Genomic DNA, 23,234 nt, shown 5'->3' on the forward strand with positions numbered 1-23,234 from the left:
TTCTCATCAAGGTCAGATCCAGCTCACTTTCAAAACCAGAAAGTTACTGTTGTTGTGCTGCCTACTCGCCTGGACACAGTCCGTGTCAACTGTCGGGCACTGGAGAGACTTCCTTCTCCTGTGAACCGTGCCTACGCGCCGCGGTGTCAGAACTTTGTCAACAAGTGTCTATGAACTTGAGTTTTCAAGTGTCTGTAGTGAAGCCACAGTACGGCCATTCTGAACTTGTATCAACTCACCACTCAGTAATTGTGGCTCATTTAGTGTTCTGAAGTCCATGTGTGCATAGCTACAGCTGAGCCTGCCTAACAAAGATAAGTTTTATCGTAATTAATAAAGTATTATTTATTTACTAGCCATCTCGTGTCCAAGAAGTTGGACACAACAATGGGCAAATAGAAAACATCATCAAGCCAGTGCAAGCCAGGCCAGCACCCCATGTTGCAAGCAGAATGATAAACAGACAGAAAACTGACATTGCGAATGGCAGAACAAACCCAGAAGATATCGCCTCACCTCATGCAAGCGAAATGCGTGTAATATAAACTCAGCAGCATGATCTTAGCGAGGAGAAGGCATAATGCCATTCTGACAGTACAGCTTGATTTCGCAAAGGAAAGTAAAATTTTCACAAGAACATCTATCAAGTTGATGTCTGCCTTCAAAACTGCTACCTGTCCAGTGAGCTGTACTTGGCCGCTGTGAGCTGTTGACCTCTCAACCACTGAAGAGAAGACACAAAGGAATTATAGACAACAGCCGTTAGTGGGCATCGATTTATATAAATGAGGTAAGTTGAAAATTTGTTTTGGACCGAGATTCGAAGTCGGGTCTTCTGCTTACTCGGCAGATGCACTGACCACTATGCCATTCGTACACTGTGGTCACCACAACAGCACGGGCTACCCTAGGACGCCTGCGTCAGACCCAAAATCTCAACTTAACACCACACTCTACTGATGTAGTGCCTCTGCTCATTAGCCCCATTACTTGTCGCATCTAGCAGATTATTGCCGTAAGAGCTCTATGGGCTCTGAGCACTATGGGACTTAACATCTATGGTCATTAGTCCCCTGGAACTTAGAACTACTTAAACCTAACTAACCTAAGGACATCACACAACACCCAGTCATCACGAGGCAGAGAAATATTGCTGTAAGAATTCGAGCTTGGTGTGCATCTGCACTGAAGGGACCATGGGCCGTCTTCACCTCAGCCGCTATGAATCAAAACACAAAGGAATTAAAGACATTTTCTGCCACTGGGCACTGATTTATATCAGTAGCGATTGGTATAAGTTGAGAATTTGGGTCTGACAGGAGGTATGCTAGAGAAGTCCGTGCGCTGGCGGTGACCACTGTGGCAGGTTGGCGTGGTTTTAGTGCATCTGCCTAGTAAACAGCAGGTCCGGGTTCGAATCCCGGTCCAGCACATATTTTCCACTTGCTGCATTGATGTAAATGAATGCCCACTGGTAGCTTAAGCCTTTAATTCCTCTTTGCCCTGATTCATAGTGGCTGTAGGATCAAAAAGTATCTGTTCTTTCATGCGTGTCTGAAAGAACGGGCACTACATATACTGAAGAAAAGAATTGGAGTCTTCTACCACTGACATGCTGATTCGAACTAATGGATTTTGGCGCACCGTCAACTTGTCGCAGCGTTCGGGAGGCACGCTGGTACTGCCCCCGACTACGACCTATAAGCAGTCATCGACGTACCCGGCCTTCTTTTGTGGAAGGGCTATGCCGTTGTTCATCTCCTCCCTGTGCGGAGCTGTTGACAGATTACCCGAGTACATCGCTTCGATGTCCGCAGGAGTGCTCTGGTAATACACAGTCGCTGAGCTGGGCAACAACGCTTGCTGTACGGGCTGCACCGACCACCAGCGAAACCTGTCCTGTCCTGCCCGACGCGACGCCGTGTTTACTTGAGCAGACACCGTCGGGGCGGGGACCTCGTGGGATTGCTAGGACACTGCAGTGCCGCTGGCCTGGACGCCGCCATGGAGAATACACGACTGTAAACTTTAATGTAATAAATATTTGTTCCGCTAATGCTGTATCATTAGCGCCCAGAGCATCAACCGAGTTGCTCCATGGCACACCACACTCCGTCATCTCGACAATAGAACGAGTCTCAACTCGAGCACCTACATCACCTACGTAGTTGATCATGTATTCTTCCAACTATATCGTATACAGACAATAAGTAAAAACTCATTTATTATCCTTCCTGATGTTGGGATTTTAATGACAAGCAGTGTATTTCATTTGCAAGCTGACAGCAGCGCTCGCTCTCCAACAAATAAGCGGTCTCGAATTCAATTGTTGGTCAGTGTTATGTATGCACTACGAACTTTTTTCCTACGTAACTATATAACATATACAAAAGTTCAGTTTCGGGTCCAGCGTAATAACTTACAGACTGGCAAAGGAACCGTAACTACTGACTCGCTGCAGGCAGGTAATGCCGTTTCTCAGGTGTGTGCTATGTATTCAGTGGTACTCGTAATACTGGCAAGTGACATTACGCCATTTCTCGCGCATAGCCATTTCAAGCTTTAAAAGTATGACAGCTACCTCACTGTAATACGTCTTCCATGCCGTCATTTGTCAAACTGACCAGGATTGAAGCATATCTAGACGCATGCTCAAATAAATAAATAAGAGCGCTCTGGTAATATGCTTGAAATGTGAAAACCCACCTCCCTATCAAGTCTGTCAGCTAGGCTGACATCTTTCCGATTCAAGACTAAGTATGAACTGTAGTCTCGGTTCAGATCAGCGTGGCAAGCAGTACCTCAGAAGCCCAGCATTCCCCTCTCGAGTTTAGTGTTCCGGGGAGATCTGGCGTGACATCAGAGAAAAAACTTTTTTTTTTCTTTTTGTAAATGATGTAGGAATTAGCATGAAATTTCAAACATTTGTTTGTCACCACTAATTACAAGTAATGAAAATTTCATAATTTGCTCATGCAACATTCATGTCATGACAGTTTTCTCAAATTTTCTATTCATCTTTAAGAGTGCACATGTGTGTCAAAGTACGTGGTTCGCATTGTTTTCAAGCAACACACACCACCGATAGACATGTTCACAGTCTGCGATCCAGGGTTCGGTTTTTATGGGGATCATATTTTGTTAGCCCCCTCCTCACCATACTTGATTTGCCGTTGTTCCACTTTTAACGTGCTGCACATGCCTAGAATTTAATAACAATGATATCATTTATCATTTGATTCATAGCTGTGATTTTCAACAACTATAGCATATACTTCAGAACGAAATTCAGTCGCCATTTGCGATATTTTTGTTTCGCTTCACCAGTTTCGATAAATCAATTTGTCGTCTTCAGAAGCATACAGATTTACATCTACAACTACAAGGATTCTCTGCAGATCACACTTAAGTGCCAGGTAGAGGGTTCATCGAACCACCTTCACAATAATTCTCTATTATTTCACTCTCGAACAGCGTGCTGAAAAACGAACACATATCTTTCCGCGCGAACTCTGATTTCCCTTTTATTATGATGATCGTTTCCCCCTATGTAGGTCGGCATCACCACAACATTTTTCGCTTTCGGAGGAGAAAGTTAGTGGTTGAAATTTCGTGAGTAGATTCCGCCGCAACGAAAAACGCCTTTGTTTTAATGATTTCCAACCCAATTCCTGTATCATATCCATGATCCTCTTTCCTCTACTCACCGGTAATACAAAAGGTACTGCCCTTCTTTGAACTTTCTCGATATAATCCGTTAATCCTACCTGCTAAGGATCCCACGCTGCGCAGCAGTACTCCAAAAGAGAACGGACAAGCGTAGTGCGGGCAATCTCATTAGCAAATCTGTTGCATCTTTTAAGTATTGTACCGATAAAACATAGTCTTTGGTTCGCCTTCCCGGCTACATGTTCTATGTGTTCTTTCCAATTTCATTTGTTCGTAACTGTAATTCCTAGGTATTTAGTTGAATTTACGATCTTTTGATTTGATTGATCTATTAACTAAACAAACAGTTTTTTGCATTGTTTCACAAATTTTAATATTGTTGAAAATGGACATATAACCCGAAACCTAGGTTGTCCAGTAACGTTAACAATAAAATTTGTGAAACAAGGCAAAAAACAGTGTTTCACCAAGAACCCGCAGTTGATTCAATTAAAATAACTGATTTATAGTGAAACCTAAATTTAACGGATCTGTTTTAGCGTTCATGGGGATGACCTAACACTTTTCATTATTTGGGAGCAATTGTCAATTTTCGCACCATACAGATATATCTATATGGTTTTGCTATTGGTTTTTCACCTGCTGATGACTGTAAACGATGATAAACGACAGCATCACCTGCAAACAATCTAGGACTGCTGCTCATATTATCTCTTAAACCGCTTATATAGATAAGGAAAAGCAGAGGGCCTATAACACTACCTTGGGGAACGTCAGATATTATGGATATTAGAAATCCTTAGAATTTGGCTATACATTTATGTAAAGTATAGGAAGTATATTACAGAAGTTCACTCAGTACTGATTTCGCAGATGTCAATATCTTTTTCATAGAAGAATAATGTCACGATATGACCAAAAATGTACGTATTGCGTGTGATTATTGTAAACGCGGATTGGCAATTTGATAATTTACGGTAACTGAACGACATCTATGTACATGTCAAGCTGTTGCATCAGCAGCAAGGAACATGTATAAAAGCATATAAAATGTATAACTATGGTGCACTGCTTGTTAAAGAAAATTTGTTAGCTGGCTTTGTGGAGCTGAATGTTCCTGGATACATATTCTGTGTTCACGATGATCACAAACAGTGTGTACTTTTTGGACATACCGTGCCATTATGCTTCTATGAAGAAGATATTGACATCTGCTAAGCCAATAATAAGTCAATTCTGTAATATACTTCTTGTACTTTACATGAATGTATAGCCAAGGTCTGAAGATTTATAATATCCCTAATGTAGTTGGTTGGCTTCTGAAGATGACAAATTAATTCTTCGAAACCGGAGAAGTTAAATAAAAATATTTGCAGCTGACGACTTAATTTTATTCGGAAAAATAATAATAAATATTATGTAATAATAATAATTGTTTAATAATTTTCTTACATCAGTAATTTGCACATCGCTTTGGCATAATATCGTTAGTTCGAAAGTTTGAGGAGTGCGTGTATCACGCAACTAATTTTAACTCTGTAATAACAACACTCTCACAACTTTTACAATGTCATCATTTACAAAACATAAAAGCGAAGTGTGCTGCACTGTGATCAGTATTCCACATTGCCATACGACCGGGAATCCACATCTAGCTACTGTAGCTACGTAAGCGTGTAAATAAGAGGAAGCTTGTTTCTTTCACTACTTCCCACCTACATTCGAGAAAGTATGTTATTATTTCTTACTCTAGGGTAATTTCCCTTTCCGTCTTGCCTTTTTCTACTTCCTGTCGTTCGCCGTTTCCATCTGTGGACTCACGAACCGTGCTGAATGGGCGCCTATACGTGACGGGGACACGCTCTGCAGGCGGTCAGGCAGCAGACCCATTCAGCATTCACGTAGGTATGGAACTGAAAAGTAAATTGTGTTAAACATAGGCTTATAATTGGTACAATTCCTCGCCATTTTTGACACAGTTTGTGTGCTACCTTAATCCCCGAATGCTGCCTGAAAAACTAAGTAAATAATTTACGTCGACCACAAACGTACTTGCTGAAATGTTGTTGCAGCAGCGCATTTGCGTACGTGCTGAACGACAAGTCTTACTGGTGGTCGCTGGAGGTTCTTGACTCTGGCGTCATCTGCACAGCCAGGTGTCGCTGCATTGACAGATGTCGGCCAGTCACTTGAGCCGCTATTTCCTTTCCTAAAGCAAGGTTCGCAGGAGAGCTACTGTAAAGTTTGGAAGGTAGGAGGCGAGGTAATGGCAGAAGTAAAGCTGTGAGGACGGGTCGTGAGTCGTGCTTGGGTAGCTCAGCTGGTAGAGCACTTGCCCGCGAAAGGCAAAGGTCCCGAGTTCGAGTCTCGGTCCGGCACACAGTTTTAATCTGCCAGGAAGTTTCATATCAGCGCACACTCCGCTGTAGAGTGAAAATTTCATTCTAGAAACATCCCCCAGGCTGGGGCTAAGCCATGTCTCCGCAATATCCTTTCTTTCAGGAGTGCTAGTTCTGCAAGGTTCGCAGGAGAGCATCTGTAAAGTTTGGAAGGTAGGAAACGAGATACTGGCAGAAGTAAAGCTGTGAGGACGGGTCGTGAGTCGTGCTTGGGTAGCACAGTTGGTAGAGCACTTGCCCGCGAAAGGCAAAGGTCCCGAGTTCGGGTCTCGGTCCGGCACAAAGTTTTAATCTGCCAGGAAGTTTCATTTCAGCGCACACTCCGCTGTAGAGTGAAAATTTCATTCTAGAAACATCCCCCATGCTGGGGCTAAGCCATGTCTTCGCAATATCCTTTCCTTCAGGAGTGCTAGTTCTGCAAGGTTCGCAGGAGAGCATCTGTAAAGTTTGGAAGGTGGGAGACGAGGTACTGGCAGAAGTAAAGCTGTGAGGACGGGTCGTGAGTCGTGCTTGGGTAGCTCAGTTGGTAGAGCACTTGCCCGCGAAAGGCAAAGGTCCCGAGTTCGGATCTCGGTCCGGCACAAAGTTTTAATCTGCCAGGAAGTTTCATATCAGCGCACACTCCGCTGTAGAGTGAAAATTTCATTCTAGAAACATCCCCCAGGCTGGGGCTAAGCCATGTCTTCGCAATATCCTTTCTTTCAGGAGTGCTAGTTCTGCAAGGTTCGCAGGAGAGCATCTGAAAGTTTGGAAGGTGGGAGACGAGGTACTGGCAGAAGTAAAGCTGTGAGGACGGGTCGTGAGTCGTGCTTGGGTAGCTCAGTTGGTAGAGCACTTGCCCGCGAAAGGCAAAGGTCCCGAGTTCGGGTCTCGGTCCGGCACACAGTTTTAATCTGCCAGGAAGTTTCATTTCAGCGCACACTCCGCTGTAGAGTGAAAATTTCATTCTAGAAACATCCCCCAGGCTGGGGCTAAGCCATGTCTCCGCAATATCCTTTCTTTCCGGAGTGCTAGTTCTGCAAGGTTCGCAGGAGAGCTTCTGTAAAGTTTGGAAGGTAGGAGACGAGGTACTGGCAGAAGTAAAGCTGTGAGGACGGGTCGTGAGTCGTGCTTGGTTAGCTCAGCTGGTAGAACACTTGCCCGCGAAAGGCAAAGGTCCCGAGTTCGAATCTCGGTCCGGTACACAGTTTTAATCTGCCAGGAAGATTCATGTAATCCTTGTTTGCACCTGTTGTTTCAATTCAAACGAGGTTGTACTACACTTGCTGGTGATCAGCGTGCCAGATGTCACTAAACTGCACCACATGTAATAACATTGATAAAGATCACGTGTTACAGCGAGTAAAGGTGCGTGATGTAATACTATAAGCACATCAGAAGACGCAATATGGTACATTTTACATGAAGAATTAATTACCTGTGAGAAAAATTTATGTAAGATGGCTGATACGTGAAATGAATGCTGATTAATGCTGACTAAAGGTAAGCATGGACCGCACGTAAGTCTGTTCGCACATGATGCGGTTGTCTGTAAGGCAGTAGCAATCCCACAAGACAGTATCGACTTGCAGAACGACCTGCAAAATGGTTCAAATGGCTCTAAGCACTGATATGAACCATAACTGCACTACTGTCAACCACAGCTGCACTACAGTAAAACGAAACTGCACTACTGTCAACCATAATTGCACTGATGTATAACATAACAATAACGAGCTGACGACAATTACATTCAAGCTGATGAGTGATAGCATTGTTCTACGCACCGTTAATAACCCGGGAGCAGTGATGGTGCACCTTCACTAGTGGATAATATGCTACTGTACACTTTCCCTAGCCGAGTACAGTGATGGTTCATCTTCACTAGTATATGTGTTTTTTTCAGTTCATGGTAAGCTCTCACCGATCATTTTAGTGACGGTGTACTTCCACTAGGGAAGGTTTACCTTCCCTAATCTTCCACTTCCACTATAACATTTGAAACCTTATTTTTAAAGTGTATTTCGAGTCAGCCTGCTAGTAGCTTTGTGACACTTTCAATTTGTGTGTGTGAAATAGCTACTGCGTCCGCCTTATATACTCTACATCATGATCATGTGACCAGAAATTAATTATTTACTAACTTCAGCAGTATTTCTGGATCAATTCCGTCAGGTATTTGCTTCTGAAGGAGGTCACCTCTCGCATGCACCAGTATCCGACAGATTGGTTCATGCATACAGACCATTTGGGATGGTGGTGGACAGTGATAGAAAGTGTTTTTTTGTTCAGGGAGGGCTTAGCTCACTGCTACTTGTAGCGGTCGGAATGGACTCTGGTGGTTCGAAGGTCCTAGCGTATAAGCCCGAGTGCGACGCTACTTCTCAGGTGTGATGCAGCCCGGTAGCAGACGCTGGCCTGGGGTGTGCGGCCGAGGCAATCTGCGTGGGTCACATGATGCGAGAAAGTTTTTCAGATACGTTTAAGCAATCTGTTATGGTGTAATTACGTGTTTTCCTATGTGATCAGAATGAAAAAAGGGCCACAATTGTTTAAATATCCCACACACTGCACTCAGTTTCCTGAGAAATTCCTTAAATAAACAATATTCCATACACAGCCGCTTATCCCATAATTTGTTTAAGTAAACAATTTTACAGACATTGTCTAAACACTTTAAACAATATTCCATACACTGAAACTGATTTCTCTCCAAGTGGCCGATCAACTGAGTCTTTTTCCTGCCAATTTTTGGGTGGGGCAGAGGGGGGGGGGGAGGGGAAGCTGGCGGGTTTCCAAGAGGGGGGATTTAATTAACTGATCGATTCAATTAATTAGTCAATCAAACTAATATTAAAAGTGCGTGGGGGAATTCCCAGAGGGATGGGGGAGGAGTATGGGGAGAGCTAAGAGGAGGGGGGGGGGGCGATGGGTGGGTGGACAATAGGTTAAGAACCTGTCAATCAAAAGGATGGGTTTACTCCCAGGGACTCATAATCCTTTTAGCAGCAGAACAGGTTATGGAACTGTCAGTAAAATGAGAACAAAAGGTTTGCCCCTGCGTGTATGTTTGCTCCTGAATGTATTCAAGCTACACGAAGAAACTGTGCTGATGTCCTTGTCGCCCCACTACTAACGTCAGTCTGTGGACGCTTTTTCCTATCTGGAATGTCACCTGCAGCTGTTCAGGCCGCGATCACGTCTACGTAGCCTAGCCGTTAGGTAAGCAACTGAGAAGTTCATATCTCGTGCTGAGCGTAGCTTGTCATTTTTTAGAATTCCTTGCCATTTTCGAGATTCTCAATTCCCTTCTACCAGTACTCTCCGAAACGTAGCTGAGAGATTTGGGAACACGTGTTCTAGGGAAGAATGCAGTGTCGTATGGTGCAGCTGCTGAACGTGTGCAGCAAAGTTGGGGAGGAGGCGCGCTGCCGGAACGTCCTGTGAGCAGCTTTAGAGGCGACTCGTCTGGAGCGAGGAGGCGCCGTGCGCTGCTTGCGGACGCCGGTCACGGAGCGACGTGCCAATGGCTATCGGCGGAGGCGATTGGCGCAGAAAGTCGGGGACCCCCGCGACGCCTGCCACTGGCCGGCGCGCCCCTCCATTACATGAGGCGCACTCGGCGACAGCGGCCAAATGCACTCGCCTGCGCTCCGAGACACCGAGCATACTTCTCTGCACTGTAACCATACCAAAATAATCACAACAGGCGAGAAATTACACGTTATGCAGAGACAAGCTATTGATTCAGTCGTACACCAAACACAGGGAAGCACATTTTCACATATCGAATAACATACTAGGAACAACCTAAGTGAGATTAAAATTCAAAAGCTTATTCTTGAAAAATAAACCGGAAACAGCTATTGTATGGTCCTTCAATAGCACTACCTGTCTCACAAAGCTAGAGTTGTATCTTCAGCATAGAGTGTGGTGTTGCAGTGGTTAGCACACTGGACTCGCATTCGCGACGACGACGGTTCAAACACATGTCCGGCCATCCAGATTTAGATTTTCCATGGTTTCGCTAAACCGCTCTATACAAATGCCGGGATGGTTCCTACATAATCCGAGCTAGTGCTCCGTCTCTAATGACCTCGATGTCGACAGGATGTTAAACTCATTCTTCCTTCCTTCCTGCATCTAAATGAAAAAGGATAGCCCAAGGGTGTATATAGGGAAAAGATGGGATAACGTGATATGCAAAATGTGTAACTGACAAAAGCAAGTTTAAAATTAGTAGTCAGCTTTCTTACTTCCACATAATTAACAAGAAAAATTTGAGAGTTCATCGGACATCCCATCATTCCCAACATGATTATAATAAATTCGTCAAAATACTGACGACAGTCAAAATTTAAATCAGGCAGAATGAAGAAGACAGCTATAAAGAAAGGTCAATCCTAAAAAGAACAATAAAGTACAAAACAACGAAAAGTAACATAAAGGTGAACGGTGATATTAAATATCAGTCGCGATCAAAAGAAATAATGCAGTGAAAAGCACCGAAAAAAGGTCCTTAGAATAAATTAGAATAAATAAAAGAACGATAAAGCGATCTAAATTCCGTTGTATTCTGTGCCCTCTTTTTGTGGTGCTTTTCGCTACGTCCTGTCTTTTGATAGCTACTACTATTTAATATAGCCGTTCATCTTTCAGCCCCCTTTCGGGGTTTCACAATTTATTGTTCCTTTTAGGGCTGACCTTTCATGGCCTTCTTCTTCTTCATTCTGCCTTTCTCAGATTTTTACTTTCGCCAATATTACGACTAATTTTTAACAATCTTATGGGGAATGACGGGACGTCCAGTTGCCCTCACATTTTCCTGTAAATGTTAGAGAAATAAGTGAGTTGACTACTATGTTCAAATTTGCTTTTTTCAGTTACGTATTTTGTATAACACGTTATATCATCTTCAAGGTTCTTGCTATTTCTAAAATAAATGAATAAATAAAATTTTTATTCCTCCATGTGCCATTCTTCTTTATTTAGACGTACTGGACCATGCAACTCCAGCGTTGTGAAAATAATAGTACTATTAAAGCATCATTCAACAGCTGGTTGTGGTTTATTTTTCAAGAATGCATACTTTCACTAGCGAACGCCCGTATTATAACGTTTGCAAAAGGCTACTACTGATAAGACTCGCTGATGACCAGGACCCGACTGTATCTCTGTCAGGTTCTATACCGCATTTACGGATGAGCTAGTCCTTCCTTTAACCATAATGTACTGCAGATCCCTAGAACCAAAAATCGTACCCAATAATTGGACGAAAGCACAGGTCACATCTCTGCAAGACGAATAGTAGAAATGATTGACAAATCCATCCCCCAACATCCTTGACAGTTGTTTATTCTCTTAGAAAATATCCTGAGTTCAAAGGCAATAAGGTATGTCGAACAGGATGACATCCCCCACGTTAACATGGATTCCGATAAAAACCATTATGTGAAATCCATGTCGCACTCTTCTCACATGGCACTCTGAAAGCAATGGATGGAGTCAGGAGGTAGCTGCATTTCTCGAGCTCAGAATAGTATCTAAAACATTCCCACATCTACACTTGTCAGAACTACTATCGTATGGAGTATCATGCGAAATTTGTGACTTGATTGAGAATTTCTTGGTACAGAGGACGCAGCACGTTACCGTGAGTCCAAAGTTATCGATGAATGTAGAAGTAATTTCGGCTGTGCTCCAGGGAAATGTTTTCGGTTCCTTGCTGTTCATATTCTATATTAGTCACCTTGCAGACAATATTAATAGCAAACTCAGACTTTTCATAGCTGATGCAGTTATCTACAATGAAGTACTGTCTTGAAAAATTCTGCCCAAATATGCAGTCGGATCTTGATAATATTTGCTTTAAAAGTTCAAAAATTAAAACTGTTCAAAAAATGAAAAGAAGCATAATATCTGATGACTACTGTATCAACGAGTCATAAGTGGATTCAGTAAACTCATACAAATATGTGGGTCTAACACTTAACAGGGATATGGAATGAAACGATCACATAGGCTCAATCGTAGGTACAGCAGGTGGCAGACTCTGCTTTGTTAACAGGATACTAGGGAAAAGCAATCAGTCTACAAAGGAGATTGGTTACGAGTCACTCGAGCGACCCATCTTAGACTATTGCTGAAGCGTATGAGACCCCTAACAAATAGGACTAACAGGATACATTGATCACATGTAGAGAAGGGCGGCACGAATGGTCGCAGGTTTGTTTCACTCAAGAGAGAGTCTAACAGAGATGCTGAAGGAACTGAACTGACAGACACTTGCCGGCCGCGGTGGTCTCGCGGTTCTAGACGCGCAGTCCGGAACCGCGCGGCTGCTACGGTCGCAGTTTCGAATCCTGCCTCGGGCATGGATGTGTGTGATGTCCTTAGGTTAGTTAGGTTTAAGTAGTTCTAAGTTCTAGGGGACTGATGACCACAGCTGTTAAGTCCCATAGTGCTCAGAGCCATTTGAACCATTTGAATTTTTGACAGACACTTGAAGATAGACACAAACTATCCAGAGGAAGCCTACTTACAAAGTTTGAAAAACCAACTCTAAACCATGAATTTAGCAACATACTACAACTTCCAACGTATCACTCCCGTAGGGATCATGAAGGCAAGATTAGATTAGTTGCAGTGGTCACAGAGCCATTTAAATAGTAGTTATTCTTCTGCGCTCCAAATGCGAATGAAACGGGAAAAAATCCTAATAAATCCTAATAATGAGTACAATGGGAAGTACCTCCTGACGTGGAGCAGTTGTTTGTAGGGTGCGGATGTAGCTAACACTGTTATCTTCCATGAAATTCAGCAACTATCACAGGGCAGTTCGTATGGAGCACAGAATACGGAGAGAGGAAAAACCGACGAAAAAGTTATAATTTTCCTCCAGTGTGGGGCGACAGCCTTTAGAAATTTTGTGAAGGAAATCATGGTCCATAGTATGCTGCATTATTTATATTTATTTATTTTTTTATTAGTTGTGTTATCGACTGATTTCGACAATTACGTCATTATCAAGCACCTAAAATGAAACGAATCAACATGGAACCCACTATAAAATCAGTACATACTTCACAAAAACCAACAAGACATCATGATAATCTTATTACAGACGTGATATAAAACTACAACTCTACTTACATGTGGATGAGCATCACATGATGCCTCATATAAGATGCAGTACGTAATTAAAATTTCTATACCACGCTTCTGACCACTTGTTACATATGCTTATATGGATATGGTGTCGGTTCTTTCGGACATGTCCAACATGACCTGCAGCCGTCTAGAACGAAATTAGAATTATATTAATACCTTCAGCCGTCGACGGGCGTTGAAACATATCAACGGGGACAGGTGAAAATGTGTGCCTCGACCGGGACTCGAACCCAGGACCTCCCTACTTACATGGCAGACGCTCAATCCATCTGAGCCACCGAGGGCACAGAGGATAGGCGACTACAGGGATTATCTCGCGCACGCCTCCCGCGAGACTCACATTCTCACCTTGAATGTCCACACACTACATTCGTAGTGGCCCACCCCAACACACTCATTACTCGTGGAAGACATTCTTACCAAGTCCCGTAAGAGTTCGAGGAATATGTGTGCATCCGCACGGAAGTCCATATCTAATGCCACGCTTGAAAGAGAGCATATCATTACATCTGCATGAAGAAATGACAGTACTGTAGGTGTAAGCCGTAGCACTCGATATATAAACTGACATTTACAATCACCTGTTATTCAATGTTGTGAAGGACCTCCTTCATACATAATGTTGACAGCTATCGATTACAGCTTGACTGAGAGCCTAAGTGTCCTCGCTGGCGTACCAGTAAAGGCCAAAATATTTTGCATTCCAAACAGAAACATATATACTTCATGTAATGGTTAACTCACGTTTGTGTATCATTATTGAATCATATACATATGTTTCTGTTTGCAATGTAAAATGTTCTGGCCTCGCCAGCAAGGATACTTATGCTCTCAGAATAGCCATAATCGATAGCTGTCAACATCATGTCTGAAGGAGGTCTTTGACAATACTGAATAACAGCTGATTGTAAATGTCAGTTTACGTATCGGGAGTGCCTTCGGCTTCCACCTACCGACTGTCATGTCTTCATGCAAATGAAGTGTCACCTTTCATTCATGCGTAATATTTGACATGAACTATGTAAAATGTAGTCACAACCATAGTATATAAATTTTATTTACGGGCCACGTCTTATGTGATGCTCATCCACTTGTAAATAGAGTTATAGCTTTACATGACGTCTGTAACAAGATTGTCATGATGTCTTGTACGTTTCTGTAAACTGTTTACTGATGCTATAGTGTGCTCCACGTTGGTATGTTTCATTGCAGGTGCTTCGTAATGACGGAACTGTCGAAATCGGCCGACAGCACGGCTAAAAAACCGAATATATAAATAAATAAAAATTTAAAACAATTCACCATACTATGGACGACGCTTTCCTTAACAAAAATAAAAGTATTGAAGAAAAAGAGGAATGAGATTACGCTAAACTTAACATCAAAATTACACTGAGGTGAGAAAAGGTTCAAAAATGGTTCAAATGGCTCTGAGCACTATGGGACTTAACATCTGAGATCATCAGTCCCCTAGAACTTAGAACTACTTAAACCTAACTAATCAAAGGACATCACACATATCCATGCCCGAGGCAGGATTCGAACCTGCGACCGTAGCGGTCACGTGGTTCCAGACTGTAGCGCCTAGAACCGCTCGGCCACACCGGCCGGCTCAGAAAAGGCATGGGACACCTCCCAATATTGTGTCTACCGCCTTTTGGCTGGCATACTGCAGCGACGTGGCACGGATTCAAGTCGTTAGAAGTCTCCTGCAGATGTACTGAGCCACACTGACTCTATGGGAGTCCGTAATTGCGGAAATGTTGCCGAACTGTCTTCTCGATTATGTCCTATAAATGTTCGAAGGGATTCATGTCTGACGACCTGGGTGGTCAAATCATTCGCTCGAAATGTCTAGAATGTTCTTCAAACCAATCGCAAATAACAGTGGTCCGATGACATCAGAGAGTTGTTTGGCAGCATGGTGTCCATGAACGGCTGCAGATGGTCTCCAAGTACCTGAACATAACTATTTCCCGTCCATAATCTGTACAGTTGGACCAGAGTATCCAGTCCAGTCTATGTAAACACAGACCACACCATTATGGAGCCACCACCAGCTTGCATAGTGCCTTGTTGACAGCCTGAGTCGATGGCTTCGTGGGTTCTGCTCCACACTCGGATCCTGCCAACAGCTCTTACCAACTGAAATCGAGACTCGTCTGACAAGGCCATGGTTTTCCATTCGTCTAAGGTCCAACGGATGTGGTCACGAGTCCAGGCGAGGCGCGGCAGGGAAGTCGTGCTGTTAGCAACGGAGCTCGTGTTGGTCGGCTGTCACAGCCCTTAACGATAAATTTCGCTGCACTGTACCAACGGAAAGGTTCGTCATACGTCCCACTTGGTTTCTGCGGTTATTCAACCCAGTGTTGTTTGTGTGTTAGCAATGACAACACTACACAAACGCCACTGCTCTGCTTGTAAAGTGAATGTCGTCGGCCACTGCGTAATCCGTGGTGATAGGTAATACTTGAAATTTTGTGTTGTTGCCAGACGCTTAACGCTGTGGATCACGGAATATTGAATTCCCTAACGATTTCCGAAATGAGATGTCCCACGTGTCTAGCACCAACTTCCGTCGTGCGGTCATAATGGCGTCGGAAACCTTTTCGCATGAAACACCTAAGTACAAATGACAACTCCAACAATACACTGCCCTTTTATACCTTGCGTACGCGATAACACCGCCATCTGTATAAGTGCATATCGCTATCCTATAACTCGTCATCTCAGTCAATGGACAACGTAGTAGACGAAGCAAAAGAGTTACGCTACCTCGGAAACATAATAATGCATTACGTGCGAAACGAGGCAGATACAAGAAGTAGACTGGCTAATATTACCCACACAGATCTTAATTTGAGAAACAAATTTCTGAGAAGCGTGTGAATATGAATCAACGATTGGGGGAAATTGGAAAAGAAGAGAATCTAAGCGTTTCACGAGTGCTGTTACAGAAGGCTACTGAAAAGAAAGTGGGCTGATAACATAAGAAAGAAATAAGGAAGTTTAGCGCAGAATCGCGGAGGAAATGAATAAGTGAAATCTAGAGACTAAAGTGTGATCAAAAATGTGTACACATTTTCAATATTGATGAAATTCATTTTCCTACCAACAAGTTTGAATTTCTGGAAAAAAGTAATCTGCTTCCTCAACAGATGACACGACAATCGTTTATCTAACTACGAAACCCACTAAGTTTGAGCTTTGAAGAGCGTAAGTATCGTTATTAAGTGGTGTGTTTCTGCTGCGGTTGACAGGCAGTGGAGAAGTGAGTACTGGACTGATCCGCCTACCAGGTTAACAATAACATGGCTACGAGGCAAAGTCGAGATCCATGAAATAGTATGTGACGTACAGAAAGGCCTATCAGCACGATCTAGGACGGCTACAAATAGTGAATCCTCCAATTAGGTGCTGGAAGAATTTGTCCTAAGGAAATGCAATCCGAAAACAAAGGAAGTAGGTTACAGTACACTTGTTCGCCCACTGCTTGAATACTGCTCACCAGTGTGGGATCCGTACCAGATAGGGTTGATAGAAGAGATAGAGAAGATCCAACGGAGAGCAGCGCGCTTCATTACAGGATCATTTAGTAATCGCGAAAGCGTTACGGAGATGCTAGATAAACTCCAGTGGAAGACTGCAGGAGAGACGCTCAGTAGCTCGAAGTTTCGAGAACATACCTTCACCGAGGAGTCAAGCAGTATATTGATCCCTCCTACGTATAATTTGCGAAGAGACCATGAACATAAAATCAGAGAGATTAGAGCCCACACTGAGGCATACCGACAATCCTTCTTTCCACGAACAATACGAGACTAGAATAGAAGGGAGAACCGATAGAGGTACTCAAGGTACCCTCCGCCACACACCGTCAGGTGGCTTGCGGAGTATGAATGTAGATGTAGATGTAGATGCAGATAGGACGCAAGAATCCAACTGTGTTCGCTTTCCAGGCCTTAAATTGCTCAATTATTTCTTTTATTTCTTATGCGACGCAGTAACAGAACGAGTGCCGTCGTAAATTACGTAACATGGAAATACTTTTGGATGAGATTCTAGCAGTTGCGCAGAAACCCCGCTGGACTCTTTGGTGGGAGCTAAGGAATCTGATGTGACTCGTACTGAAAAGTGCATCGATACCGAATACCAACAATTAGAATCAGTTCCTTCGACCCCCATATCGAACATTTTATTTAACGAGGAAGTGCAGTTATAGGTACGAAAATAAATTCTGTATGACAAAAGGAGTATTCATTTTTGAGCATCCTATAGTAGCACATGTTTCCCACTGGAAATGACAGTGGCATCGAAATTGTCCTCCATCACACTTCGTAAAGTGCTTTGGAAAATATACGGGTAGTGTAGATGTACAGTGTGTTAACTGTAAGACGGCAGAGTTGTGGGGGGAGGGCGGAGAGAGGAGGAAGCAAGCATTGCCTGGCGAGGGGAGTGGAGCCGTGGGGGGGGGGGGGGGGGCAAGGCACACCTACCTGTTGCAGTATTGGCACTACAAATTGCGCGTCATGCTTACACGAAAGCAGACGAAAGGCTTGGAAGTAAAACTCGCTTTAAATGTTGTTCGTAAACGAAACTGAAATCGTCATATATATATGTGTTTGTCTACTATGCGCTCACAAATCATTCATCTGATTGCAATGAAACTTTGGTGAGTTGTTCTCCGAACGCCCGAAAAGAGTAATGAAAGTAATTTTTTCTGCTCCCTTTCCCTTTCGCAGCATTCAATCACACGCAATATAATTTTGCGAGCATCGTAAATATAGGTGCTGCCTAACAATATGGCTGACCGATGGAAACGATGTTCACTATCAGTGGCTCGAAATTCCGTTACTAAAGTGTTACCCAACCTTCAATCAGCTCCAACCTTCAATCACTCGAACTGAAAACGCCCGCCTTTGAGGTCTCTGTGAAGACCCGTTGCTTTATAAGTAGGAGGTCGCCTAATATAGCACAGATCCTACGCCAGAATAGACAAATAACCGTTTGAAACCTGGACCACACAATTCACGCAGTGGTGGGAAACACAGACAAACCAGAGAGGCTGGCTCTTACGTGATGGACACAAGAAAGCAGTCGTTTCCAAGTAGTGGGGTTTGAAAGAGAAGAATTCTCTCTGGATGGAACCACAAACCCGCTCACATCCGCTTCGTGGAGCCCGGTTGACCTCGTCCACGCCATCCACCACCCCTACATCACCACACTCAATCGAAATCGCAGCAACTAGATACTGTGCAGTGCTTATAATGACAGTGGCAATTATCCGCAAAGACAGTAACAAAAAATTTATGTTTATGGCCATTTTTCTATTTTATTTCACTGCTTAGATGACGTTCGTTTGCCACCAGTGCAAGTCAGGATAAAACAAACACGACACTTATTGAAACTAAAAGATTTATCCCGTTCTCCGTAAGGTACATAAAGCTCTCATGGAAAGTAAAGTAAGTTAAAGAGTGTTAGTACATTTTTATTTGCTTTAAATGTACATTGCTCGCACTGTGTTTAAATATGCATTTAATATTTTATTGCGCGGGATTAGCCGAGTAGTCTTGGGCGGATGTTCGAGTCCTCCCTCGGCCATGGGTGTGTGTGTTTGTCCTTAGGATGATTTAGGTTAAGTAGCGTGTAAGCTTAGCAGTTAAGTCCCATAAGATTTCACACACATTTGAACATTTGAACAATATTTTATTCAATAGTTGTAATGTATTCCTATATAGTATCTGTAACAAAATATAGTCCGTATGCTACCCCATTTTACTTAATACCTTTTCCATATGTGTTATGATTAATCCATATGTATTCTCTAAATTCAAATCAAAAAATGGTTCAAATGGCTCTGAGCACTATGGGACTCAACTGCTGAGGTTATTAGTCCCCTAGAACTTAGAACTAGTTAAACCTAACTAACCTAAGGACATCACACACATCCATGCCCGAGGCAGGATTCGAACCTGCGACCGTAGCGGTCTCGCGGTTCCAGACTGCAGCGCCAGAACCGCGCGGCCACTTCGGCCGGCATTCTCTAAATTCACATCGCGTAGTATGCTCTGAGGCATATCACAAGTGAAAGAGCGCAATAAATCACAGAAGTTGAGGCTAAATAGACAATAACTCGCTATCAAAGAAACTGGACGAGTGTTCTAAGAGTGTCACTGTTTCTCGCTACCGAGCTTCAACGTACACGTTGAAACTGTAAGGTTTAAATAGAGTTTGTGCATACTAAAAATGTAACATTGCAACACTATTATATGTGAATAAATACGTACTGTTCTGCAAAAAGAATTTTTTTATTTATGCTGTTACTATGTATACTCTATAGCTGCGTTACCAAATGACTTCTACGTCAGTTCCTGGCAGAACATGATATTAAGGAAAAGAAGAATCACTTTCAAGGTGTTTTAAAGCTGCTTGTCATTTCTTTTTAATTCTAAAATAGATATAGACATAAAGTGAGTCTGATCCACGTAAATAAAGAAGAAGGTATTATGGATGATGTATTTGAGACCTAAAAATTACGTAGTGGCTGTTTAGTTTGTATTCTCGACACACCTTGTTTCCTGCTCCACCCAGCCGGTGGCATTATCACTGCGCTCGCGCTAATGCGTCGATAGGAGGCGCTGTCAGTTCCGAGCCTTGGAGGACAGCGTGAGACGGGAGTGTTGCAGTCACTGGTTCCACCCTGAAGGCAATACACCTCCGGGAAGCCAGCGCAGTGACCGCGTTCACATAACATGCGGAGAGTCGTCAGCAGAATGGAGGGTGTGGGGCTTCGAGGGCTGTGGAGTCGGCAAGAGTTGTTGTCTCGGGTGTATGTGTATTTAAAGAAAACATACGGATTAATCGCAACACGTATGGAAAAGCTATTAAGTAAAATGGGGCTATATTTTGTGACACTATACTGTATAAGAATACATTACAACTATCGAATAAAATATTAAATGCATATTTAAACAGGGTGCGAGCAATGGACATTTAAAGCAAATAAAAATGTACTAACACATTTTAACTTACTTTACTTTCCATGAGAGCTTTATATACCGTACGGGGAACAGAATAAATTTTTTAGTTTCAGTATGAAAAGGTTATGGGTAAATTTGGAGAGGATATGGAGGCCAACAGGAACGGGCAGCAACTCTTGGATTTCTGTGCCAGTATGGGCTTAGTAATCACAAACTCCTTTTTTAAACATAAGAACATTCACCGGTATACTTGGGAAAGCAGGGGAACCAGATCTGTCATTGACTATATAATAACAGACAGGAATTCAGGAAGGCTGTGAGGGACACACGTGTATTCAGGGGATTCTATGATGACACTGATCATTATTTAATCTGCAGTGAAATTGGGATTGCGAGGCCGAAAGTGCAGGAGGTCAGGTCCATATGTAGGAGGATAAGAGTGGAGAAACTTCAGGATAAGGAAATCAGGCACAAGTACATAACAGCGATCTCAGAAAGGTACCAGTTAGTTGAATGTAGTCAATTACAGTCATTGGAAAAGGAATGGACAAGGTACAGGGACACAGTACTAGAAGTGGCCAAAGAATGTCTTGGAACAGTAGTGTGTAAAAGTAGGAGGAAGCAAACAGCTTGGTGGAATGACACAGTCAAGGCAGCCTGTAAAAGGAAAAAGAAGGCGTATAAAAAATGGCTACATACTAGAACTCAGGTAGACAGAGAAAGTTATGTTGAAGAAAGAAACAAAGCCAAACAGATAATTGCAGCATCCAAGAAGAAATCTTGGGAAGACTTTGGAAACAGGTTGGAGACATTGGGTCAAGCTGCTGGAAAACCATTCTGGAGTGTAATTAGTAGTCTTCGAAAGGGAGGTAAGAAGGAAATGACAAGTATTTTGGACAGGTCAGGAAAACTGCTGGTGAATCCTGTGGATGCCTTGGGCAGATGGAGGGAATATTTTGAAGAGTTGCTCAATGTAGGTGAAAATACGATCAGTAATGTTTCAGATTTCGAGGTAGAATGGGATAGGAATGATGATGGAAATAGGATCACGTTTGAGGAAGTGGAGAAAATGGTCAATAGATTGCAGTGCAATAAAGCAGCTGGGGTGGATGAAATTAAGTCGGAACTCATCAAGTACAGTGGAATGTCAGGTCTTAAATGGCTACACAGGATAATTGAAATGGCCTGGGAGTCGGGACAGGTTCCATCAGACTGGACAAAAGCAGTAATCACACCAATCTTTAAACATGGAAACAGAAAAGATTGTAACAACTACAGAGGTATCTCTTTAATCAGCGTTGTGGGTAAAATCTTCTCAGGTTTTGTTGAAAGGAAAGTGCGAGTATTAGTTGAGGAGCAATTGGATGAAAATCAGTGTGGGTTTAGGCCTCTTAGAGGTTGTCAGGACCAGATCTTTAGCTTACGACAAATAATGGAGAAGTGTTATGAGTGGAACAGGGAATTGTATCTATGCTTTATAGATCTAGAAAAGGCATATGACCGGGTTCCTAGGAGGAAGTTATTGTCTGTTCTACGAGATTATGGAATAGGAGGCAAACTTTTGCAAGCAATTAAAGGTCTTTACATGGATAGTCAGGCAGCAGTTAGAGTTGACGGTAAACTGAGTTCATGGTTCAGAGTAGTTTCCGGGGTAAGACAAGGCTGCAACCTCCACTGTTGTTCATATTATTTATGGATCATATGTTGAAAACAATAGACTGGCTGGGTGAGATTAAGATATGTGAACACAAAATAAAGCAGTCTTGCATATGCGGATGACTTAGTTGTGATGGCAGATTCGATTGAAAGTTTGCAGAGTAATATTTCAGAGCTAGATCAGAAATGTAAGGACTATGGTATGAAGATTAGCATCTCCAAAACGAAAGTAATGTCAGTGGGAAAGAAATATAAACGGATTGAGTGCCAAATAGGAGGAACAAAGTTAGAACAGGTGAACGGTTTCAAGTACTTAGGATGCATATTCTCACAGGATGGCAACATAGTGAAAGAACTGGAAGCGAGGTGTAGCAAGGCTAATGCAGTGAGCGCTCAGCTACGATCTACTCTCTTCTGCAAGAAGGAAGTCAGTACCAAGACTAAGTTATCTGCGCACCGTTCAATCTTTCGACCAACTTTGTTGTATGGGAGCGAAAGCTGGATGGATTCAGGTTACCTTATCAATAAGGTTGAGGTTACGGATATGAAAGTAGCTAGGATGATTGCAGGTACTAGTAGATGGGAACAATGGCAGGAGGGTGTCCACAATGAGGAAATCAAAGAAAAACTGGGAATGAACTCTATAGATGTAGCAGTCAGGGCGAACAGGCTTAGATGGTGGTGTCATGTTACACGCATCGGAGAAGCAAGGTTACCCAAGAGACTCATGGGTTCAGCAGTAGAGGGTAGGAGGAGTCGGGGCAGACCAAGGAGAAGGTACCTGGATTCGGTTAAGAATGATTTTGAAGTAATAGGTTTAACATCAGAAGAGGCACCAATGTTAGCACTGAATAGGGGATCATGGAGGAATTTTATAAGGGGGGCTATGCTCCAGACTGAACGCTGAAAGGCATAATCAGTCTTAAATGATGATGATGATGATGATGATAAGTGTCCACTTCATCTAAGTTCGTAATTGCCATGTGACAAGCTGTGGTTGTTTACTGATGGCACTTCGGGCAAGGGGATGAGTGCGCTTGAGGTACAGCTGTTCAATTTGTTAAACTACACACTATGAGTGTACTTAAGTGTATTAAGCGGAAAGTGATATTGCCAATTTTTGGCACAATTTGTACTACGGATTCGTCTCATTAATGATTAATCGTCCGTGTATTGTATAAGAACTTATCAACATATACACTGATCAGCCAGAACATTATGACCATCCATCTAAGAGCTGCTGTATCCACCTTTGGCACGGATAACAGCGGCGACATATCGTGGCATGGGAGCAATGAGGCCTTGGTAGGCCGCTGGAGGAGGGAGTTGGCACAACACTCTGCACACACAAGTCACCTGATTCCCGTAAATTCTAAGGAGG

Source organism: Schistocerca piceifrons, chromosome 1 (genome assembly GCF_021461385.2).
Source record: "Schistocerca piceifrons isolate TAMUIC-IGC-003096 chromosome 1, iqSchPice1.1, whole genome shotgun sequence".
Taxonomy (NCBI): domain Eukaryota; kingdom Metazoa; phylum Arthropoda; class Insecta; order Orthoptera; family Acrididae; genus Schistocerca; species Schistocerca piceifrons.